The sequence below is a fragment of the Pseudogymnoascus destructans genome (assembly GCF_001641265.1).
Source record: "Pseudogymnoascus destructans isolate 20631-21 unplaced genomic scaffold scaffold_37, whole genome shotgun sequence".
In the NCBI taxonomy this organism is placed as follows: domain Eukaryota; kingdom Fungi; phylum Ascomycota; class Leotiomycetes; order Thelebolales; family Thelebolaceae; genus Pseudogymnoascus; species Pseudogymnoascus destructans.
Genome location: NW_020167556.1, coordinates 59,616 through 74,132, shown reverse-complemented (window position 1 = coordinate 74,132; position 14,517 = coordinate 59,616). Strand labels below are relative to the sequence as shown.

Here is a 14,517-nt window from a genome sequence, read left to right as displayed (position 1 = left end):
TGTCAACATTAATATATAGCTTTTTTCGCCCTAATATGTTATTTTTATTTTTTATATATTACTTTTAATATGGATTATTACAATAATTTACATTTGCAAATCTAGTTTTTTATTAATGATACAAAGAATTCAGATGTTTTATTTTTGTAGAATCGCTATGCTACCAACTAAGACTATATACATAATAGTATGGTTAATTATAACATTAATTAACAACATATGGGTAATTTTGATATAGTAGATTACTTAGGAATTGAAACACGTGAATTAAAACAAACATTTTTAGACTGTGTCTTTTCAGTAAGATCAACAGACAACGAATCTGTGGGTAGTAATACTGATAGTAATAGTGATACTGATAGTAGTACTGAGAATAACAGAAGAGCAGCGGAAGAGGAAAAGGAAGAGAGAGAGGAAGAGAAACAAGTCTCGGAAGACGATAGTGACTATGTGTATTCTGAATCTGATTCTGAACCTGATACTAGTACTGAGAGTGAGAAAGAAAGTACGAGAAGGGAACTAGAGAAGGAAGTCTTAGCGTGAAACGCTCAGCTTGCGTCTATTGTTCGTGAGACTTATGAGGATGAAGAAGTAGATGTTTACGATAAAGCCCTTGCTAAAGTAAGGCTGCTCTTTGTAAGGATTATTCTGAAATATTTGATCATATAGAGGCAACTGAGGATGATCCAAGTAAACGTAGTAAATACTTGAATTATGATGCTAGATTACTTAAGAAGGAATTGGATGATTTGCCTGATGTAGTGACGGATCTTCTTATAGATTTAGAAACTGGAAATGCACAGTCTGCAAAAGGTCCTATCGGTCCTCCTGGTACTCCTGCTACAGAAGATGTTCCAAGAAATATTACTCGTTCTCTGGATAGTATTACTGCTAAGCTAGAGAATATTGCTGCAACAAGGTCTGCTGCTCCTGTAGATGATATTGCTGCACCTGCAGAAGAGTCTCCTGCAGAAGAGTCTGCTGCTTCTGCAGAAGAGTCTGCTGCTCCTAGCGATGTTCTTTCAAGAGGGAATTGAAGACCATGGACTCCACCTATAAATGAAAGTCCTATAGGTGATACTGCTGCTCCTTCTGTAGATGATCTTGTAAGTAACAAGAGAAAATTTGATTCGGACTCGTCAGATTCTTCTCCAGACAAAGGTAACAAAATAGTCAAGACTGGTTCAGAATCTGAACCCAAGGGTGACGCTTCTTATTTTTATATTTACTTTTTTTTTTCTTTTTATTTAATTCTAATCTGTTTTTCCTTTTATATACCTATTACTTTTACTATTAATACTTATACAATATTATATTATGGATACAAGCAAAAAAAGATAATAAGAACAAATGATTTATTATATTAAAAATAGCTTTTTAATTATTGTGACGCACCTAGTCCTTGAGGTTTATACTTCCAAGATACTGCTACTCCACAAATGGAAGGATTAGTAGAATTACATGATAATATTATGTTTTATTTAGTTATAGTATTATTCGCTGTAGGGTGAATAATGTTGTCTGTATTAGAACTTATATTCATGAAAAATCCCCTATATCCACAAATACCTAAATCATGGTACATTAATAGAATTAATATGAACTATTACTCCTGCTTTAATACTGATACTTATAGCTTTCCCTTCTTTTAAATTATTATATTTAATGGATGAAGTAAGTGATCCAGCTATGTCTGTATTAGCAGAAGGTCACCAATGATACTGAAGTTACCAGTACCCTGATTTTTTAACAGATGACGGGACTTTATAGAATTCGATTCATATTTAGTACCAGAATCTGACTTAGCTGAAGGAGGTTTAAGAATGTTAGAAGTGGATAATAGAGTTATACTTCCAGAATTAACACATGTTTAGATTTATTGTTACAGCTGCTGATGTTATACATTCTTTTGCTTGCCCGGCTTTAGGTATTAATGTGATGCATATCCAGGTAGATTAAATCAAGTATCTGTACTTATAAATAGAGAAGGTACATTCTACGGACAATGTCAGAAATATGTGGAATTTTACATAGCTCTATGCCTATAGTTATAGAATCAGTTAGCATAGAAAAATTCTTATCTTGATTAGAAGATCAATAATTATTAATACATATAAATATTAATTATCTTTTGCTAATCTTATATTAGTAATTGATAAAAGTTAATAAAGGTTAATTTATTATATTATATGGCTATCTTTTGATAAATACACATATTATTTATATAGTATGTGTATAAGCGGCTTATAAGTTAATGGTAAAACCCGACGTCTTCCAAACGTTTTATGTCGATTCGACTTCGGCTAGCCGCAAAATAAACCAGAGATTACACTGGTTATAATCTGTTTTTAAATAATATACCTTCCTATTTCTTATGATAAAGTGTTATCAAATCAAAGAATAGAGTCTTAGATTTTAATCTGTCTATTTTACGATCGGTTACTTCCCATTTTACTTCTTATAATGAAAGTATAATTAATTACAATAATATTGTTACTAAAAACAACAATAGTATATTAAAATCTAGCATATCACTTTGAACAGAGAGATGATTTTTATCATCTAATGCTAAAGATATTGGAACATTATATTTAATATTCGCTTTATTTTCAGGATTATTAGGTACAGCTTTTTCAGTCTTAATTAGATTAGAATTAAGTGGACCTGGTGTTCATATATAGCAGATAATCAATTATATAACCAGTATAATAACAGCACACGCCATCCTTATGATTTTCTTCATGGTCAAAAATAATGCAAATATGTTAAATGAAAAATTAAATCTATCCCCAATCTTGCTTTATCATAGATACAGCACGATCAAGATTGCTGAAGATTATGATATAAAAGTGGGTAACGATAATAACAATAAAGATAATAAAGATTTCAAATCTAAAAATAAATATGTTAAAATATTAGTAGAAGACCCTTATAATAACAGAGATATAATCCTTAAAGTAACTAAAAAACAAAAAGGTGTTTATGTATGGGAAACTCTAGATCTAAAAAATATTTATGTAGGTCATTCTATTAACTTGTACAACCGTATAAGTTCTTATTTTATGCCTTCAATACTTAAAACTAAAGCGGGAGAGTTCTCAGATACTTAAACAAACACGGTTTTAGTAATATAAGATTGACTATATATATTTTGGACGTTGAATCTACTTTAGATCAAGTAGTAGCCTTAGAACAAGAATTTATTGATACTTTGAACCCTAATCTTAACGTAGATTTAGTTGCTGCTAGTCCTGGTTATCATGAACCAGTGTCTGAGGAGATACGTAATAAACTACGTAAAGAGAGAGTACTCCTATCTACATATATGATTCAAAAACCCTAAATCTATTATATTATTTGAGTCAAAACAAATATGTATAGTTCAATAAATATTCATCATAAAACTTTAAATGATTGTTTAGACTTAGGTACTTTATATCTAGATCACTTCTTTTTATCAGGTGATTTACTTGAAATTGAATATATTAACCAACTAACTTTAGGGAAATAAAAACTTTAGTTGTAAATAAACGGGATTTATATAAAATTAAACATCCAGCAGCTAAAGCTATACTTGCAGAGGTTTAAATACGATGCAAGTAAAAACTAGAGTTTTATTCGTTAAATAGTTTGGCCAATCATCTTAAAGGCGATCGTCAAGTGATTAGAGATTACTTAAAAGGAATTAAGTCTGTTATTATAGAGGTAAATGAAGATTTACTTATCAAAATTTGGACATTTAACATAAAAATTATTAGTATTCTATAAAAAAAAGGCATGGCCGGGTAAGGCAGAAATGCTTTACTTTCTTTTCGCTATATGCTGGAATACCTTTAGAGCTCTTAGAACTAGTAATACAGACTTTCTTTTTTGAAAAGCGGTATAATACAGTTACATTTTAAGAGATTAGGCAATCAGCAGGAAACCAAATCTAGAGGGGCTTTTTAAGCATTAAACACCTTTAAGTAGTAGGATCCTCAGAGACTACACGCGAAATACCTTATTAAATATTATATTTAAAGGTAAAGATATAGTCCGGCCGTTAATGAAAATTAGCGGGTTAAAATCGTATGCCAGCTATGATAGGAGGATTTGGTAATTTTTTATTGCCACTTTTAGTAGGGGGTCCTGATTATGGCATTCCCTAGATTAAATAATATAAGTTTCTGATTATTACCACCTAGTTTTAATATTATTCCTTTTTGCTAGCGGTATAGAAAACGGAGCAGGTACAGGTTGAACACTGTATCCACCATTAAGTGGTATACAAAGTCACAGTGGACCTAGTGTTGATTTAGCTATATTTGCTTTACACTTATCTGGTATAAGTAGTTTATTAGGTGCAATTAACTTTATAACTACTATATTAAATATGAGAAGTCCAGGTATAAGATTACATAAATTAGCTTTATTTGGATGAGCTGTAGTTGTTACAGCTGTATTATTATTATTATCATTACCTGTTCTTGCCGGTGCAATTACAATGGTTTTAACTGATAGAAATTTTAATACATCATTTTTTGAAGCTGCTGGTGGTGGTGATCCTATACTATACCAACATCTTTTCTGATTCTTCGGTCACCCTGAAGTTTATATATTAATTATACCTGGTTTTGTGTTGTTAGTACTACTATATCTGCTAGCTCTAACAAGAGTGTATTTGGGTATTTAGGTATGGTATATGCGATGATGTCTATTGGAGTTTTAGGTTTTGTTGTTTGAAGTCACCACATGTATACTGTAGGATTAGACGTTGATACTAGAGCCTACTTTACAGCTGCTACATTAATTATTGCTGTTCCAACTGGTATTAAAATATTTAGTTGATTAGCTACATGTTACGGGAGGATCTTTACAATTAACACCTTCAATGTTATTTGCTTTAGGTTTCGTATTTATGTTTACAATAGGTGGATTAAGTGGAGTTGTTTTAGCTAATGCTTCTCTTGATATCGCTTTCCATGACACTTACTATGTTGTAGCTCATTTCCATTATGTTTTAAGTATGGGTGCTGTATTTGCATTATTTAGTGCTTGATACTTCTGAATACCTAAAATACTAGGATTAGATTACAGCCAATTTTTAGGTAAAGTACACTTCTGAATTATGTTTATTGGTGTTAATGTTACATTCTTCCCTCAACATTTCTTAGGTTTACAAGGTATGCCTAGAAGAATTGGTGATTACCCTGATGCTTTCGCAGGTTGAAATTTAATAAGTAGTTTTGGGTCTATAATAAGTGTAGTAGCTACTTGACTTTTCTTATACATTATATATATACAATTAGTTGAAGGAAAAGCTACAAGCAGATATCCTTGATTAACACCTCAATTCTATAGCGATTTCTTTACAAACATTATTAAATAGAAGTTATAATAGTTTAGAGTGAGCATTAACTAGCCCACCTAAACCTCATGCATTTGTGTCATTACCTTTACAAAGTAAAATATCTAATCCTATACATAGATACTATTCAGGTATCTCTTCAGGTATTTGCTTTCAGATGGTTAGTTATAATTTGTTTAACTAAGCTAATTAATATTTATATGTTAAATATTCTTAATTTAATATTACGTGTATTTAATTCAATATTATCTAATCTAAAAGATATATGGGAAAGTTTACTAAAAGAATGTAATGATATGTATTTTTCCTTATCTAATGCGAACTATTCTACTCTTATTATTATTTTAGGTTTAACTATATCCCTTTTAGTTACTATGCGATTTTATATACAAGTCAATAGGAAAACCAAGCATAATTATTCAAAATTAACTATAAAAGAAATATTAATTTTAAAAATTAAAAAATATAGCTAATATCCTTTAACTACTGGGTTAATATTTATCTTTATGTTTTTATTAACAACGACCATAGATTTACCACATGTTCTACATTGGGTATAGAGTATAAGGATTTTTTTTTATTATGCTTTTTGGCATTCTCTCTTTGATTACCTATTACATATATATGTGGTGTATTAAACAGTATTATAATAAAATACAATCCTTTTAGTTTTAATGTAGATTTTTCTTCAAGTTTTGCGAAAAAGAATATTACATACAAAAAAGCTATAAGATGAATTATTGTATTTCTTTGTTTGTACTTATAAGATTAATTTTTATAGATAATAGGGAAATATTATTACCTATTTTTTTTTCTGTAAATTATTGTTCTTCCAATAAAAATTCTATGTACTTTGAACCTGAAGATGACCCTAGGTCAAATAACCCAAAAAGGAGAAAAAAGCTACAGGTAGTTATAGCTCCATATGAAGGTAGAAGCGGAGGCACTACTATAGAGTCAAGTTTAGGTATAAGTAATAATACACAAGTACCAGAAGCTTCAACTTCTTCAGCTTTAATTTCTTCAACTTCTTCAACTTTTGGTACACAAGTACCAGAAGCTTCAACTTCTTCAGCTTTAACTATAGCTCCTGCTATAAATTGACTTTCAATTTTAACGTCAGCTAAAAATGAACGTAGAGAAGCCTTAGCGAAGGAGATTTTAGATAGAAGTAGTAATTTACCTGATAGTAGGGCTAATAATAGAGATAAATGTCTAGTTATACATGAAAATAGCAGTTTGTTAATACCCCAAAAAATATGCAGAATCTGCAATTTTAGTAGAGCCGTCAGTATGACCGATTAAACTTAAAGATAGACCTGCATATATAATATTGGATAAATTAGGTATTAATTTTAAGGACCCTAATAAAGATTACGATGTTGTTTCCTTCTTCTTTTTTTGAATTATAAAGAAGGTCTTTTATCTTGAAATGTCAAAAATTTTAAAAAAAAGTGGGAAATTATGATTATAAAGATATACGGGCTATTAATTTAAATATACTCAGAGAAGTTTTAGTTGTTTATCAACAAGAAACGTTGCGTGCTAATAGATTAACTAAAGGGGGTAGTATTTCTGTTAATACTATAGCATCCGGGGGAAAATATTTTCAGGGTTGTATGGGATTATATTATAAAGAAGAACATCTATATAAAAAGTCTGATTTATATATAATTCCACACGTTAAACCTCCAATTATAGAGGATTATTTTTCTTTAAGATATCATCTTGGTATGCTAGAAGCTTTACTTGAAATATCGGTAGATTTTGGTAGAAGATATAGACGACCAGATGATCCTAGAAATTGAACACATAATCATCTTACTATGGTAAGAAATCATACTAAAACTGTATTTGATTATGTAGAAGAAGAAATAAGGAAAGCATATAAAAAGCCTATTATAATATTTAGAATAGAGGATATCAAGAATAATAAAAAATGACTAAATTAAAATTTAATTTAAGTTTATTTTGATTAATCTAACAAGCTTCTTGATGTATCATATATTGACACTTTAACCGGGTATCTATATCTTTCAGTTTAAAAGCATTGTTTTATAACTAACATTAACGGCGTTAGGGTTGTTAAAATATATATCCCAATTTATTAATGAAATAGCCAAATTTAAAGCATTGAATGGGTCTTATAAACATTAAAATTATTTTTAATGGTTATTTTGCATCAATGTTTTCCACGTAAACCTTTTACAAAAAGTTCTGATGTGAGTAAGTCTTTACTTATCTATACATCTATCAAATTTCAAATAAGTATCCAATGGAAGAAGAATTATATGCAATAGTTACAGAGATTAACAGGTTACTTCCTCAAATGGAAGTCTTCATCACTCAGTTTAAAGCAATTGTTCTAGATACTGGTATTAACGTAGTATCAGATGCTCAAGGTAACATGTCTATCGATGTACCTTCAAGTATGACAGATTCATACGCTAATAAAATTAGTGCTAGAGTAGGAGTCATAGACAGATTAATAACTCATAATGGATCTTCTATAAATGAATTGTTTAATAAGGGTTTAAATATAGAAAATTCTTTAAAAATTAAAGATCCTACATATAGTAGCCTATTGACTAGTGAAATAGCCAAATTTAAAGCATTGAATGGGTCTTATAAACATTAAAATTATTTTTAATGGTTATTTTGCATCAATGTTTTCCACGTAAACCTTTTACAAAAAGTTCTGATGTGAGTAAGTCTTTACTTATCTATACATCTATCAAATTCCATAAATACCATGCCACAGTTAGTTCCTTTTTATTTTATTAATCAAGTAACTTTTGCATTTGTTATATTAGTAACAATGATATATGTATTTTCTAAATATATATTACCAAGGTTTGTGCGTCTATTCTTAAGCCGTGTTTTTATAAGTAAATTATAAAATAATTCTATGATATAAAGGTTAACATAAGCATTAGCTTATGTTAAACCCTGAAAATTAAATTGTTTATGGGGTTATATTAGTATAATAATAGTCTCAAGTATTTCATCCTTAACTATATTAGTTACAATAAACTAAAAACAATAATTTAAATATAAATAATATATAATGAATTTAACCCTAGTACTCTTTTTAATCGGGATTTTAGGTTTCGTTTTAAATAGAAAAAATATAATATTAATGCTTATTTCTATAGAGATAATGCTTCTATCTATTACATTTTTAATATTGGTAAGTTCACTTAGCTTTGATGATATATTAGGCCAAACTTATGCTATATATATAATAGCAATAGCGGGTGCAGAATCTGCGATAGGTTTGGGTATACTAGTAGCTTTTTACAGATTAAGAGGAAGTATAGCTATAGAGTATAAATAATGTATTTAGCAATAATAACTTTACCTTTGTTAGGGTCAATAGTTGCGGGGCTTTTTGGTAGAAAAGTTGGAGTTAGTGGGGCGCAGTTAATAACATCTTTATGTGTAATTTTAACAACATTATTAGCAACAGTTGCCTTTTTTGAAGTAGGATTAAATAACATACCTGTATCTATAAATCTTTTCAGATGAATAGATAGTGAATCACTAAATGTGTTATGAGGTTTTCAGTTTGATAGTTTAACTGTGTCTATGTTAATACCTGTTTTAATTGTTTCTTCTTTAGTGCACGTATACTCTATAGGGTACATGAGCCATGACCCACACAATCAAAGATTTTTTAGCTATCTTAGTTTATTTACATTTATGATGGTAATACTAGTTACAGCTAATAATTTTTTATTAATGTTTGTAGGGTGAGAGGGTGTAGGTATTTGCTCATATCTGTTAGTTAGTTTCTGGTTTACTAGAATAGCAGCAAATCAAAGCTCTATCTCTGCTTTATTAACTAATAGAGTTGGGGATGCCTTTTTTATGATAGGTATGTTTGCTATATTATGATCTTTTGGTAATATAGATTATAGCACTGTTTTCTCATTAGCTCCTTTTGTTAATGAAAATATTGTTACAATTATAGGAGTATGTTTATTAATAGGAGCTATGGCTAAAAGTTCTCAAATAGGGTTACATGTGTGATTACCTATGGCTATGGAAGGGCCTACACCAGTTAGTGCTTTAATACACGCTGCTACAATGGTTACAGCTGGTGTATATTTACTTATGCGTACAAGTCCTTTAATAGAATATAGTTCAACTGTTTTAATTTTATGTTTATGATTAGGTGCAATAACTACTGTTTTTAGTAGTCTTATTGGGCTATTCCAACAAGATATTAAAAAAGTTATTGCATACAGTACTATGAGTCAATTAGGTATGATGGTTATTGCAGTAGGTTTATCTTCATACAATCTTGCTTTATTTCATTTAGTTAATCATGCTTTCTATAAAGCACTGTTATTTTTAGGTGCGGGAGCTGTAATTCACGCTGTATCTGATAACCAGGATTTTAGAAAATACGGAGGATTAAGAGCATTCTTGCCTTTAACTTATTCTGTTATGCTGATAGCTAGTCTTAGTTTAGTTGCATTCCCTTTTATGACAGGGTTTTTATAGTAAAGATTTTATTTTCTTAATAAAACTAATGCGAAGTGGTGTAATAATAACATTGCTGATTAACTATCAGCAGTTAAAAGTGTAAATCTTTTTTTCGCTCTCTTATTATAGGTCTTAATGTTAACTATACTTATAATAATTACCACATTATGTGTGGTGTTAATCAAGATGAAATATATCTACCCTATATATTATCTTTATATATAATTATTAAATATATAGTATCCATATAGTATATAATACTAATGGACACTGTTGTACTTTAAGTTATACACGTGTTGCAGATGGTTCTGCTTTTATTATTTATATGTATTAAGGAAGTTCGACTCTTCCACACTTTATATAGTTAAAATAATTTGTATAAGTTTTAGTTTCACAAATTAATTTAATTGTAAAAACTTTACATCCTTAAATATTATATTGTTTAAACTAAACCATTAGAGAATTAAAATAGGGTAAGACGGTACTTACCTAGTTATTTAACTTAGCTAGTCCTAGTTTTTAGTTAAGGACTAACATAAGAAGTTATCTATATTTCTAAAAAATAAGTATTTAATGTTATCTGTATATAAAATGAGAATTTTTAAAAATCATCCTTTGTTAAAATTGGTTAATTCATATTTAATAGATTCACCACAACCTAGTAATATTAGCTATCTGTGAAACTTTGGTTCTCTATTAGCCGTTTGTTTAATAGTACAAATAGTAACAGGAGTTACATTAGCAATGCACTACAACCCTAGTGTATTAGAAGCTTTCAATTCAGTAGAACATATCATGCGTGATGTTAATAATGGTTGATTAATACGTTACTTACACAGTAATACAGCTTCAGCCTTCTTTTTTTTAGTGTATTTACACATAGGAAGAGGTTTATATTACGGGTCTTACAGAGCACCTAGAACATTAGTTTGAACATTAGGTGTAATTATTTTTGTGTTAATGATGGCTACAGGATTCTTAGGTTATGTTTTACCATACGGCCAAATGTCATTGTGAGGTGCGACTGTTATTACAAACCTTATGAGTGCGATTCCTTGAGTTGGACAAGATATAGTTGAATTTATTTGAGGTGGTTTTTCTGTTAATAACGCTACTTTAAATAGATTTTTTGCTTTACATTTTGTTTTACCTTTTGTTTTAGCTGCATTAGCTCTAATGCACTTAATTGCTCTTCATGACAGTGCTGGATCTGGTAATCCATTAGGTGTTTCAGGTAATTTTGATAGATTAGCTTTTGCTCCTTATTTTTTATTTAAAGATTTAATAACTATATTTATCTTTATAATTGTATTAAGTGTATTTGTATTCTTTATGCCTAATGTTTTAGGAGATAGTGATAACTATGTTGTAGCAAATCCTATGCAAACTCCTCCTGCTATAGTTCCTGAATGATACTTATTACCTTTCTATGCTATATTAAGATCTATTCCTAATAAATTATTAGGTGTTATTGCTATGTTTGGTGCTATTTTTATATTATTAGCTATGCCTTACACAGATTTAAGTAGATCTAGAGGTATACAATTCAGACCTTTAAGTAAAATAGCTTTTTATATGTTTATAGCTAATTTCTTAATATTATTGGTATTAGGTGCTAAACATGTGGAATCTCCATTTATTGAATTTGGACAAATAAGTACTGTTATTTATTTTGCTCACTTTTTAATAATAGTACCTCTAGTTAGTTTATTAGAAAATACATTAGTGGAATTAAGTATAACTAAATCGCATAAGGCTTAGTTATACACACAAAAAAAAAAGTATGTACATATAAATAATTATAGATTTTTTTAATGTTATTTAAAAGACTAGCACTTATATCTTAAGAGTTACATGTGTATTAGTAATATATTATTTCAAACATTGTCATATTACAGGTTAAACTTTGATCTTAAAGATATATAAGTATGTAGAGATATTTTTATACGTTTTTACGTAGAGATATGTTGCAAATGGTTTTGCATTTGGATTGCAGATCTATAATAAGGGGTTCGATTCTTCCATATCTCTATAATTAAAAGCTAATTAAAATAAAAATATAATAAGTCGCAAAATTTTTATAAAAATATTTAGTCACTACAGGAATTATAGTATATACTAATTATTGGAGTAATATTAGGTGCATTTATCTTAGGTGTAGCTAGAAATCTTACAATTAGAGATCTACTTTTTCATATACTATTTTTGGTACCATCTTCTTTAAAGTTCGTGTTTTATTTGCTTTAATGGTATACTTATGCATATAAATTTTATATTGATAATGTTTGTATATGTATTTATAAATTATCTGAGCTTTTACTGTTAAGTTAAATAAATATTTATTTTTATTATTGTATTGTTATATTTGTTCTGGTAATAATATGGAATAGAATTTAATTTAAATCAAAATTTGATTTAAATTTAAATTTAAATTTATTTTTACTTTCTAATATATCTAAATAAATTTTATTGCATTATATTGTATTAGGTATTAATATGAATTATTAGTAATAAAAGTTTTTATAAAAAAAAAAAAAATGATATACTTACCCACCTTAATATCTATAGTAGAAGTGCTATTAGTTACTGTGCCTGTGTTATTAACTGTAGCTTATTTAACAGTAGCCGAAAGAAAAGGATTAGCTAGCATGCAAAGAAGATTAGGGCCGAATACAGTGGGTTACTATGGTTTATTACAAGCATTCGCGGATGCCTTAAAACTATTGTTAAAAGAATATGTATCACCTACACAAGCTAATTTTGTGTTATTTTTCCTTGGTCCAATTATAACTTTAATATTTGCACTGCTAGGTTATGCTGTAGTACCATATGGACCTGGTTTAGCTATAAGTGATCTTAATTTAGGTATATTATATATGTTAGCTGTTTCATCTTTAGCTACATATGGTATATTATTAGCAGGATGAAGTGCAAATAGTAAATATGCCTTTTTAGGTTCACTTAGAAGTACAGCTCAATTAATAAGTTATGAACTAATATTAAGTTCAGCTATTCTTTTAGTAATTATGTTAACAGGTAGTTTAAATCTTACAGTAAATGTAGAAGCTCAAAGAGCCGTTTGATTTATAATACCTTTGTTCCCCATATTTATAATCTTCTTAATAGGATCTATAGCAGAAACTAATAGAGCCCCTTTTGATTTAGCTGAAGCTGAATCTGAACTAGTTAGTGGATTTATGACAGAGCACGCTGCAGTTATATTTGTATTTTTCTTTTTAGCCGAATACTCTAGTATTGTTCTAATTTGTGTTTTAACTAGTATATTGTTTTTAGGTGGATATTTATACGATATTTTACCTTTTTCTATATTTGGTTTATTCCAGTTTATAGATTTTGATTACTATGTAGAAGAAACTTTACATTATAAAGTGTTAGGTCCTGAATATTACTATAACCCTTTAACTGAAGGATTATATTATGGTCTAAGTTTAGGATTAAAAACTTGTATCATGACTTTTGTATTTATATGGGCTAGAGCTTCTTTCCCTAGAATACGTTTTGATCAATTAATGACATTTTGTTGAATAATTTTATTACCTATAGTTATTGCTTTTGTCGTTTTAGTTCCTTGTATATTATATAGCTTTGATATAATACCAAGTAATATTCCTTTACTTTAGTTTTTTTAATATAACTTTAAGTAAACCATACTCTTATTAGCTCAATGGTAGAGCAGGATACTTCTAATATCTAGATCTAAGTTCGAATCTTAGATAAGAATTAAGGTTTATAATTAGTTTATTTAAACTATGTTAAACTAGAAAAGGAATTTAAATCCTTATATACTTAAAGGGTATAATATAAATCCTTTTAAGTATGCGAAAAAAAAAGACAATAAAAATAAGGAGATAATAAAAATAATGACACATTCAAACATATTGAGAGAAATTGCTAGTCCCCTTGATCAGTTTGAAATAAGAAACCTTCTAAGTATGGAAGCCCCTATATTGGGAGATATTAACATATCTATTACAAATATAGGATTATATTTATTAATATCTACTTTTATAATTTTAAGTGGTAGTGTTTTAGCTACTAATTATAATAAAATTATAAGTAATAGCTGATCAATTAGTCAAGAAACATTATATGCAACAATACATAGTATTGTTACAAATCAAATAAACTCTGTAAAAGGTCAATTATATTTCCCTTTTATATATGCCTTATTTGTATTTATTTTAATTAATAATTTAATAGGTTTAGTTCCATATAGCTTTGCATCTACTAGTCATTTTGTATTAACTTTTGGACTTAGTTTTACTATAGTTTTAGGTGCAACTATATTAGGATTCCAAAAACACGGGTTAGAGTTCTTTTCTTTATTAGTACCAGCTGGTTGTCCTTTAGGTTTATTACCTTTATTAGTTTTAATTGAATTTATTTCTTATTTAGCTAGAGCTGTATCATTAGGGCTTAGATTAGCTGCTAATATCTTAAGTGGTCATATGTTATTACATATCTTAGCTGGATTTACTTATAATATCATGACTTCAGGATTTATATTCTTCTTTTTAGGTTTAATGCCTTTAGCGTTTATAATTGCTTTCTGTGGTCTTGAATTGGGTATTGCTTTTATACAAGCTCAAGTGTTTGTGGTATTAACAAGTAGTTACATTAAAGATGGATTAGATTTACATTAAGTGTAAGACATATTA

At 28.6% G+C, this 14,517-nt stretch overlaps 1 non-coding gene across 1 annotated transcript; it reads left to right on the top strand.

Annotated features, from left to right (window-relative positions):
* Positions 1 to 13,509: 13,509 nt before the first annotated feature.
* On the top strand, positions 13,510 to 13,581 carry VC83_09127 (the record flags this gene model as incomplete). Its single annotated transcript has 1 exon — positions 13,510 to 13,581. It is a non-coding gene; the product is annotated as a tRNA-Arg (tRNA).
* Between the last annotated feature and the right edge of the window lie 936 nt (positions 13,582 to 14,517).